The following is a 10958-nucleotide window of genomic DNA, read 5'->3' as shown; positions in this document are numbered from 1 at the left end:
ATGGTATCATATCAAGAGGCTTAGGAAAAGGAAATACTAAATGACAAAACCTTCAGCAGCAAGTTGCAGCTCCAACCCATGCCTTCTGAGACTGAATTAAATACCCCTTGGGCTGGGAATATGGCCTAGTGGCAAGAGTGCTTGCCTGGTATAGATGAAGCCCTGGGTTCAATTCCCCAGCACCACATATATGTAGAAAATGGCCAGAAGTGGCGCTGTGGCTCAAGTGGAAGAGTGCTAGCCTTGAGCGAAAAGCCAGGGACAGTGCTCAGGCCCTGAGTCCAAGCTCCAGGACTGGCAAAATAAATAAATAAATAAATAAATACCCCTAGCCACAAACATCTGGGCATATTTTGCTCTATCAGTGTGTGCTATGTATAATTTGCTTAAAGGGAATATGTAGGGTGGCAAGTATTTGTGTTTGATTAGATGTTAAAGTAAGGACCGTTCTCCATATACTTTATATATAATAATAGCTACAGGCCTCACAGATTCTATAAATTCAGAGTTGATGTTCATAAACTGCAACTCAGTTTAATTAAATACAACTGCCAATAGTAGCATTCAATCAAATGTCGAACATCCAAAAAATGTTAGGGATGTAATCTAGAAAAACAGGTCCTCCACCATCATATCACCACATTCTAATTTGGGAAGTAGTGCGCATCATGTTGTACCTTGTGAACATATCCACATAGTGTTTTCCAATTAAAATAAAATTTTGAAAAATTTAAAAAATAAGTAAAGGAGTCCTTGTCAATTCTAGGTGATTTTTTCTTCTATTTCATGTGATCATTTTCCAGTTTTAATACTCGCAATTCTTTGGAACCAATTCTGTTTCTTTTCCTTCCTTTCCTTCCTCCCTTCCTTCCTTCCTTCCTTCCTTCCTTCCTTCCTTCCTTCCTTCCTTCCTTCCTTCCTTCCTTCTTCATTTTGGAGGATACTATCAGATTATTGTCTGCATTTTCTCCTCCTCTTCATTCATCTAGGTCTTACCCCTTGACCCCGCCCCACCTCTTCAAAGTACACTATATTTGAACAAACCCTTGAATCTACCATATTTCAGTTAATACATCTGAGTACACTTACAGATCACTAAGCACAGTTAATTATAAGTTTGAAAGCTAAATCTAGCTTTCACATATAAGTGAAAACATGAATCCTTTGTCTCTCTAAGCCTAACTTATTTCGCTTAACATAATTTTTCCCAAGTCTTTTCATTTCTGTACAAATGGTACAATATCATTCTAATGTATGAGTAAAATCCCACTATATATATATATATATACACAATATTTTCTTGATCCATACAATTCATCTTGATCCATGTTACCCCTTTCATTATCGTCCTCCATCTCTCACAACCCTACCCCTTCCCTCAATTTTCTATATTTTGTAGGATATGCATTGAGCATTAGGAATGCATTTCCCCCTTCCTTCTTTCTCTCTTCATTCCTTTACTTTCCTCCCCTCAATTCTTCACCCTCCCCCTTTTTTGCCAGTCCTGGGGCTTGGACTCAGGGCCTGATCACTGTCCTTGGCTTCTTTCTGCACTCTGCCACTTGAGCCACAGTGCCACTTCTGGCTTTTTCTATATATGTGGTGCTGAGGAATCAAACACAGGGCTTCATGTATATGAGGTAAGTGCTCTTGCCACTAGGCCATATTCCCAGTCCCTCTCCCCCTTTTTGAGTACCCTCTTCCTGATGTTTATTTTGTTGGACTGTGTTAGCCTTTGTACAAAATTATACCATTTGAGTTTTCCCCAGAATCTACTGTATTCCAGTTAATGCATTTTTGTACATTCAGATAACACCCTGAAGAGTTTACTTATATCTTTATAAATGAATTCTAGATTCCATAACAAAGCTTTGACTATTCCTTGTTTCTAAATCCTTATACAACCTCAATCTCAGATAATGGATCCTCGCTCAGGATGGTATCTTGTTATAATTATCTCTCTTCACTAAGGGTAGGCTTCCACACCAGAGCAATACTTCCTTCCCAAATCCCCACACTGAGTTTAAGGCTTGTGAAGTGTGGGCTAAACTTCTGCTGCAATCACAAAGTCTATCAGCATCCCGAGCTCTCTCAAGTTTCCAGTAAAATCTTGGGACTATGTTCTACTTTTGGCCATTGCCTGTTTCCTTGGGATTTCTCTCTCTCTTTCTCTCTCTCTCTTTCTCTCTCTCTGTCCTTCCCTCCCTCCTTCTCTCCTCCCTCCCTCCTTCTCTCTCTCTCCCTCCCTCTACCCTCCCTCCCTCCTTTTCTCACTCTCCCTCTCCCTCCCTCCCTTCTCCCTCCCTTCCTCCTTCCCTCTGTCTCTCTGTCTCTCTCTCTCTCTGTTCCTCTTTCATGATTTCCAGTGATCTTCCTCTCTTCACAATACTGTTTCTTTTGCCTCCTGACAGCCAAAACAGTAGATTCACCATCTGATTCACCATTTTGTCAGTCTCTCCTATGTGTGCTGTTTCTTCTTTCTTCCTTTGGCTTTAGTTTGAATTTTTTTTAAAAAATGTATTCTTGGACTGGGAATGTGACCTAGTGGTAGAGAGTTTGCCTAGCATGCAGGAAGCCTGGGGTTCCTTAGCACCACGTAAACAGAAAAAGCAGGATGTGGTGTTGTAGCTCAAGTGGTATTGTGCTAGCCTTGAGCAAAAAGCAGCCAGGGACAGTGCTCAGGCCCTGAGTTGAAGACCCAGGACTGGCAAAAAAATAATTGTATTCTCAAGTGCTAATATTTTAGTTTTGTACAACTAGACATTATAAAACATATTCTTCCTTTAGGGCTTTTGAACATGTTCACTTCAGTTTTTCTCTTCTCCAATCATTTCATGATTAACACTCACTATAAAGATTATACTGAAATCAATATTCACTTGATTGCAACCTTCAGTTCAAAGCAACTTTGTGTTTTAAATTATGGTGATATGTTCCTTTCATTTTTCAATGTTCATACTGATACTGTTTGTGTGATACAAACTAGATTTGATAGGCAAATAGAGGGATATAACAAAGCTAGGAATTATGCTCTGGGACAAAGTATTTGTAAAAACAAAAAATGAAAAATAAAAGAAGAAAAAGGACATGACAGTTAAAGCGCTTTGTTTTTCTTATTTATTGGATTGTGTGTGTATCATTGCATGTGTTTATTTGGGCCCAGATATAGTCAGATTATATACTAGACTTGGACATTTGAGCTCCAGAGAGAGATGTTCACATTGTCTTCTATAATATCACAATATAGATGATAAATAAATAAAAATCAGGCAGGTATGTGTATATTCGAATTCCAATTTTTTCATCTATTTGTGTTACAAAATCATGGGAAATCATTTACAATAATTAGCATATGTCTAGGATAGTCCTAGCAGAGAGGATCACAATAACTCAATAGCTATGCACATGTGACTATATAAAATGATGTCAATCAGAATGAATTCCAAGATATGAAAACAAGAGCCTTTGTTGTTGTTAATGTACTTTTCCTTTGGTTTATCCCCTGATGTCACTGTTTTTGATTTTTGGTACCCTGTGTCTTCTCTGTATGTTTATCTGATTTGGGAAGGAAAAGGGAATAACAAAATGGTGAGACAAAGGACAAAGGGTGAACCAATGCAACAGTGATACTCACAAGACACTATGTTGGAAATGAGCTTTAAAATTTGGGAGGGGGAGGGAAAGTGGGACATAATTGAGGGAGGGGTAACACTGTTTATCTAGAAATGTACTCACTGCCTTACTTATGTAACTGAAACTCCTGTGTACAACACCTTTACAATAAAATTTAAATTTTTTTTTAAAAAACGTGAAATTTGGATAGGATTAATTAAGAGGGAGCACAGAAATTGTATATTACTGTATTATACTTATGCCTTGGCCCAATGTGAGACACAGCTAACGTTATAAGTCACTTAGACCCATTGGAGAAAGAAAAACGAGAAAGGTTACTGCTGTTTTCCTCATCTTTGAGCAAAAATAAAGATAGGCATGCCAGGCCTGAAATTCTGCTTTGAAGACATTAGGTTCCTAAATATGCTGTTTCTAGTCTGGAACACAGATGTTGGATTTCATAAAATGGCCTTATATAAAAGCTATTATGCTTTTAAAGTTCATTTGTGACAGTTATTAGTATCACCTGAGCTAACACTCATGAAGTAAAATTTCATTTTACCTATTTGAAAGGAAAGGTATTTAAAATTTCAAAAAATGGTATGATATAATTGTATTTATGATTATCACTAACTATATTAGAATGTGAGAAGTAAACAGAAAGAAAGGAGAGAAAGAAACAAAAGAACAAAAAAAATAGTAATTTAAGTGGGCCAAAATCAATGAGAGGATAAATGTAAGAAAAGTGTGCAAATCCAAATCCAAATCTATCTTAAGAATACCTTTCATTCTCTAAAACTAATTTTTAAAAACAACGATTAAAGATTAAATCATAAATATAGGAAAAGTGAATATATATTCCTAACAGCAATAATTGTTTATAAAATTTGTTTCTTGAAGTTTGATAGTTTTATTTCTAAGATGTTCATAAGGGTGTAGGTTAAGATAAATACCTGAATCTTGAATAATAGTCTTTCCTTCCTTACACATCATAGAAAACATTACATTAGTGAAGCTTTTAATGTAGCTATTAAGACATCACTAAATGGATGGAGGATAGATAAATAAACCCATGGAACAACCAAATAATTGATTTGTTAAAATAGTAGTAGCTTTTGTGCATCCTTCTCTTCCTATTTAAAAAATTCCAGTGGAATAGAATCAATATGATTGGTGAACATAAATATTGGGTCTCTTAGGTGTTCATGTATTTTTCCAAATTTCCAAAAAGCATTTTTTCTTAAATATATCATCAGATTTATCTGTTCCTTCTCAATATATTAATAACATCTAGTATAAAAATTTACATCACTAAAGTTACTTAAAATTACCCATTCTGCTTCTCTCTCTTCCTCCTGTCACCCCCACCATGTCTATCTGTCTGTCTGTCTCTAAATTTCCAAGCCTGTGGTCTTTGGTAATAAGTATCCTCTCTTTCTCCCTGAATTTTCAAGTGTATTATCTTTTGTAATAAGTGGTTTCCTCCCAGGTCCAGGTGATTCACACTGCTTGGATCCAAATGATCTCGGCATTCAATCTGGACTTGCTGATGTGCTTTGCTGCAAATATTGAGCCATTCACATTTTGGCAGGGCCAATTGTCTCAGTGCCAAGTAATTTAGAGAGCTAGAAGGAACTCTAGTTGGAAGTAAGAGTAGAATCAGATGCCAAGTTTTCATTTCCCAACAAATAATAAAGCTGGTAAAGGAAAAAGGATTTTGCAGATCGTTACTTGTAGAAACAAATGGATTCAGAGGACAAACAGCTAAAGCTTCCCATTAGGCCTGCACATAGTATTCCCTGTTACAACTCCAATTCTTAGTAAGAGGCCTGCCTCAGAGGAGTCATCCAGGTAGGGTGTGCATCACTGGAGTGCTTTCCTTTCCCTCCACATGTGAACCACTGTATCAACGCACTAATAATCCACTTATTAGCTCAGTGCTATGGTCCTTCCTGACCTTTCTTCTAGAATTGTCCATCTCTTTTTAAATGGTTTCCATTTGTATTTACGAGTTATTTGTTAGCAATCAGATTCTACAAGTTCTACATGAAACTGGAAAATAATTCCCACTACATATTCATCAGAGTGATTTTAAAATTTATTATTATTTTTTGTTTGGTTTTGTGTTACCAAGGAATCAAACACAAGGCTTTACTCATGTGAGGCAAGAACTCTACCACTAAGCCACATTACCAACCCCTTTCTAAAACAATTAAAAGCAAAACAATAGCATCACCAAATCATCATCGGATGACCAGATCACCACCATTTTTAGAATAAGAATTAAATGACAAATTCTGGTTTGAATTGTGGTAGCAAAATGACAGGAAAAGGAGAGTGGCATGGCCTAGTCTTTCATCTGGATTTTTGTCTTCATAAGAGACTTTGAACTGTGGTAGATTATAGGTCACTTGTACTTTTAAATGGCTCTGGGCAATTTAAAGAAGTAGTGTTACTGAACAGTGAAGAAATTCAATCAGAACACACGGGAACCATTTTAGATAGTCTATGACATCTAGTCCAAGACTGTATTGTGAGAGATTACCTTAGCACCCATTCTGAATTTAATATTCTCAGGAGCAACATACATTCTGTCACACTGTCACATGCTGGGTACTGAGCCATAGTACAGAATGCTTGGATATATAGAACAATCTTTAAAACCTCTCAGCACTCTGGGTGAGGAGTACTTTGTTCAGTAGCAACTCTCACCTGGAATTCAGGGCCATTTGTGCTATCTAGCCAAGAATTGTGTCTCAATCATGAGTTCCTTTTAAAGCACGCTTAGAGATTATACAAGCATTTTGTATTGGGTCTAGAAACCAAAGGCTAGGTTTTGCAGGACATTGCTTTAAGAAAAAGTGTCAGACTATGTATAATGCAGCTAGGTGTCCAGTTTCTTTACCCATAAAATAAAGTTGATAGTAATCCATGGTTCTCATTAGTTGCCAACACTGGTGCTGTATCACCTGAGTGAGTCTACTTTTGTCTTTTCGCTACTCAATTGGAGATAAGAGTATCTCAACATTCCAGTCCTCATATCTCAATCTCTTGAGTAGCTAACATTAAAGGCATGAGATACATATGCCTTACTGTCCTAAGCTTTAAAAAAGACTACAACATTGAAAATATGCAAAACCGCATGGCACGGTACTGCATATCTAATCCCAGTACACAGGAAAATGCACCAGGAATCTTGTAAAGTTGTGGCTAGTCTGGACTATTGAGTATGATCCTGTCTCAAAAATCAGAAAAAAAATCTTAATAATGATAACAATAACAGATAGAAGGAACATGGATTGTGACTCCTAGTACTTAATTGATTATTATGTTCATGATTTTGTTTTGTCTACTGGATTGTCTACTTCTTCTTGACAGAGGGCCATAAATAAAATCCAGCCCAGAAGGTAGTGTCAAGAATACAGGCTTAGCCATAGATTTAAAAAAACAAATAGGTCCCTTGACTCTTTTCCTAGCTCATTGTTCTGGTTCTATCATTATCATTATTGCCATTATTTGTTTAATAAGAGGTGACAATAGTGAGTTTGTAGACTGCATTCACACAGACTTACTCAATCAAATAGTTGAGCTGTCAATTTTTTTCTAGGACTTCTATGCAACCAGTTTGCACTCCAGCATTTTCTAGAAGGCTCTTGGTGTTGAACTCTTCATAGAATATTCAGTCAGTAACGATTGTGTCCCCGCTCTGAAGTAAGGAAGAACAAATTTTGACTGTAATTCCATTTCTCACCTTCAGGGGGTTGACAGAATATTAGTCTCTACATTTGCCATTTTATTGAGTTGTGTTGCCTGTTGCTGTCAAATTGAGGAAAGGGCAAGAGAGCTGGCGGTCTGGCTCTTGGAATAATAAAGGTTGGATTCTCTGTATTTTGTCAGTTCCAAAATTGAATATGTTGCAGATCACTGCTTTATTGATTCCTGTCTGATCCCTGTTGTTTCTCTTTTAAAAATATAATTGAATTTAGATTTGTCACATAGACGTGGCTTCAATTTCAGAACATTATGAAAATAAGTGTCTCAGTAGCAAGCACTCAATAATATTTATTTGACTAAACAATTTAATAACTCCCCTAATTAAAAAGGATTTTTTGATACTGCTGCAGTTCTGTTTTTTATTTATTTTTATTTATTTTCTTTGTTGCCAGTCATGGGGCTTGAACTCTAATCTGAGTGCTGTTCCTGAGCTCCTCAGCTCAAGGCTAGTGCTCTACCACTTGAGCCACAGCACCATTCCAGTTTTCTAGTGGTTAATTAGAAATAAGAGTCTCATGGACATTCTTGCCCTGGCAGGCTTTGAACAACAATCCTTAGATCTCAGCCTCCTGAGTAGCTAGGATTACAGGTGTGAACCAAAGTGCCCAGCTATGATGTAGTCTTATGTGGCATATTTCCTTTATTCTGATTGGAAATAGATATGCTATTAAAATAATTTTATCTTCTTATTGACATGTCCAGGTATTATTGTAAACTAGCTTAATATAGTTCATTAAAAAGAAAAACTTTGGATTGTTTCTTCCTGAACACTTGTGTTCATAATGTGTCAGGTATCTTGTTGAAAATTTTTCAAACATTAAAATGGATTTTGGGCTTACAGTGTTGCTTTTCAACCCTCATCTGAATGTAAGTGTTCATCACAATAATACCCAATATGCATGATTATTCTAATGAGCAAAAGAGCACTTTTAGAATAATGTTGAGCAGATACCAAAGTGTTCAGTGAATATTAGATATACTCTTATTACCATAATGAATATTATACTATATTATATTATAATAACTCATACTATGTCTTCATATAAAATACTCTGTAGACATATGCATATACATACATTCATGCACATACACATGTACATCATGCCTCCATATTCTGTGGAAATTTGTTCCAACCCTTCAAATCCACAGATTACCAAGTCTCTAATAGAACCTAAGCATCTCTTCTCATATACCTTAACTCATCCCTAGAGTTAGGCCAAATGTACATGTCATCATACCAGAAACAATGAGAAAGTCATACAAATTGTTGTCATACTGCATTATTTAAGGGACAGTGACAATGACAAAAAACATCTTGCATATTTAAATAGGTGATATTACTTTCTTTACTTTTGGCAAAGATTTTTGACCTGTAATTAGTTGCAAACCTTCATTTGCAAAACCCACAGATATGGAGGCCAACTATTGGCACACGTTTGTATTGCATCCTGTTTTGGAACATTGCTAGCTTCCCACTTCACAGATGAAGCGGATGAAGTTGGTGCCATTTGAATATGACCAATACAGCAGGCAATGGGTGTCATAGAGCTGAGGCTCAAAGCCAAGCCATCAAGGAACATGGCATTTTACTAGTTTTGAACCTTGAATTATTTAGTCTGTGATCTTTCCTAGATACTTACCATTTGAAGGATCAAGTAGCAAATACTATTTTAAAGTAAATGAAATAAAAAACACAGACTGGGAAGTTTGGAATTTTTGACAAAAGGCCCAAGTGGCTAGAAGTTAAATTAACTGAATGTGTGAAACAGGGTATACATAAGAATGATGGGTTAATAACTAAACAGATAACATGGATCTTGGTGATATTACTGTTTTTATATATGCAAACATAAATACATCACCACCAATTTTCCACAAAGTACCTGATACTCACATACATATGTGAAAATGTTCTGAAAATTGTTTCAAGATAGTTTGCCAAATGATTCAGTCTCAATAAATTAGTTCTTTTTAGTTGCATTTGACCAATGGGACACTCGAGGCTCCCAAGTGACAAATTGCTGATAAATATTTATATTCTTCTTTAAAATGTTTTATTGTTATTATAAAGGCGATGGACAGAGGGATTAAAGTTACATAAGTTAAGAGTACATTTCTCTTTGGACAATGTCACCCCTTCCTTTACTCTCCAGTTTTTTCCTCCCACACTTATATCCTTAAAGAATGGATTATGTTTGAGTGATGGCTGCCCTTTATTGAGTTCCTGAAACATAGAAACTTGACTGTCTGAAGACATTCCTCTTGGGGACTCAGCCTCCCTCAGTTAGTGAGCACATTGCAGTCAAGCTAAGAAATAGAAAAAGATTCTAGCTGTTGTTGGCTGAGAACTTGGATGTAATCTGGCCCTACTAAGTCCAGATAGGATGCTGGGGGAGGCGGGAGAGAGAAAGAGAGAGAGAGAGAGAGAGAGAGAGCCCTGAGCATTTAAATATCCTATATTATTTTCTATCTCACTTTGCAAAATTTTTCTCTGTAGTTGTATTTTGTTTAATTTTCTTGATTTACTTGGACTAGAATTCAGCAATCTTGATAAAAATAGTAATTGAACAATTGTATCTGCCTTGGGGGGTGTGGGGATGTCATTAATCCCCTGCTCACCAAGATTGATCCTGCATGTAGACTTTGACAAAAGAAACACAGCTACCTGATTACCCATCTCAGTGCTCACTGGAGCAAAATGACTCTGTTTTAGTAGAATATGCACAATTTTTGGCTATTGAGTATGTGGAGTCCTTACTCCACCACTAAAATGTGGAATTTTAATGTATAGGGATATAGAATTCTTAAGCTAAAACAAAGCACAGAATTGAGTTAGAATAGAAAGCAAATCTACCTACACAATAACTCTGCTGCTATCTTACTATTTATACTTATTCTCATATTTTCCTCATCAAAAAGCTAAAATAAAAAGATTTCTGATTTTACTTACAGTATGGGGGATGCTCCCTATTTTTCTAAGACAGCTGTTTTCAAATGAGGTTTGGTTTTTTTGTGTGCGTGCCTTTAAATCTCATTTCCATCCCTTCTCAGCCTTTTGGCTAAGATTAGGTGTAGTTTCTGCTCTTTTCAGTATAAATATCATTTCCACTACTCTGTTTAGCCTAGATCCTCGTTTATGCTGCTTCCTCTGAGGTTCAAATTTGTGTAGGCTTTGCAGCCCACACCAGGAGACTCATAAACCTCTCAGTGGAGAAGAAAGTGGAGTCACATTAATTTAATCTTGAAATGAACATTGAACAAATTGCATAACCCAGGGTACACAGAGTTAGATCTTACCATATGTACCCTGTCCGCTAATTAATCCAATGTAGTGAACTTGAAATGCCTCAAAAAACAGCACAGAAAATGGAAAGATTTGACAACATATACAGACATTTTTCCCCATTTCCTCAAAAGAAACATTCTAATCATACTATACAATATCAATTTTCTTACCACGACAATCAACAACTTAGCTGGTATGATGAATTGGATCCCATTTACTTTCCATATCCTCTTCTCTCCCAGATGCTTGCCAAAGTGAGGGACAAAATGAAATTAGCATTCATTTC

The 10958-nt window shown here is 36.4% G+C and overlaps 1 pseudogene; it reads left to right on the top strand.

The window, feature by feature from the left end:
* Window positions 1-10425: 10425 nt before the first annotated feature.
* Window positions 10426-10584, top strand: LOC125366637 (annotated as a pseudogene).
* The last annotated feature ends 374 nt before the right edge of the window (window positions 10585-10958 follow it).

The sequence above is a fragment of the Perognathus longimembris genome, chromosome 17 (assembly GCF_023159225.1).
Source record: "Perognathus longimembris pacificus isolate PPM17 chromosome 17, ASM2315922v1, whole genome shotgun sequence".
NCBI lineage: Eukaryota > Metazoa > Chordata > Mammalia > Rodentia > Heteromyidae > Perognathus > Perognathus longimembris.
This window is presented reverse-complemented; position numbering and strand designations above follow the sequence as displayed.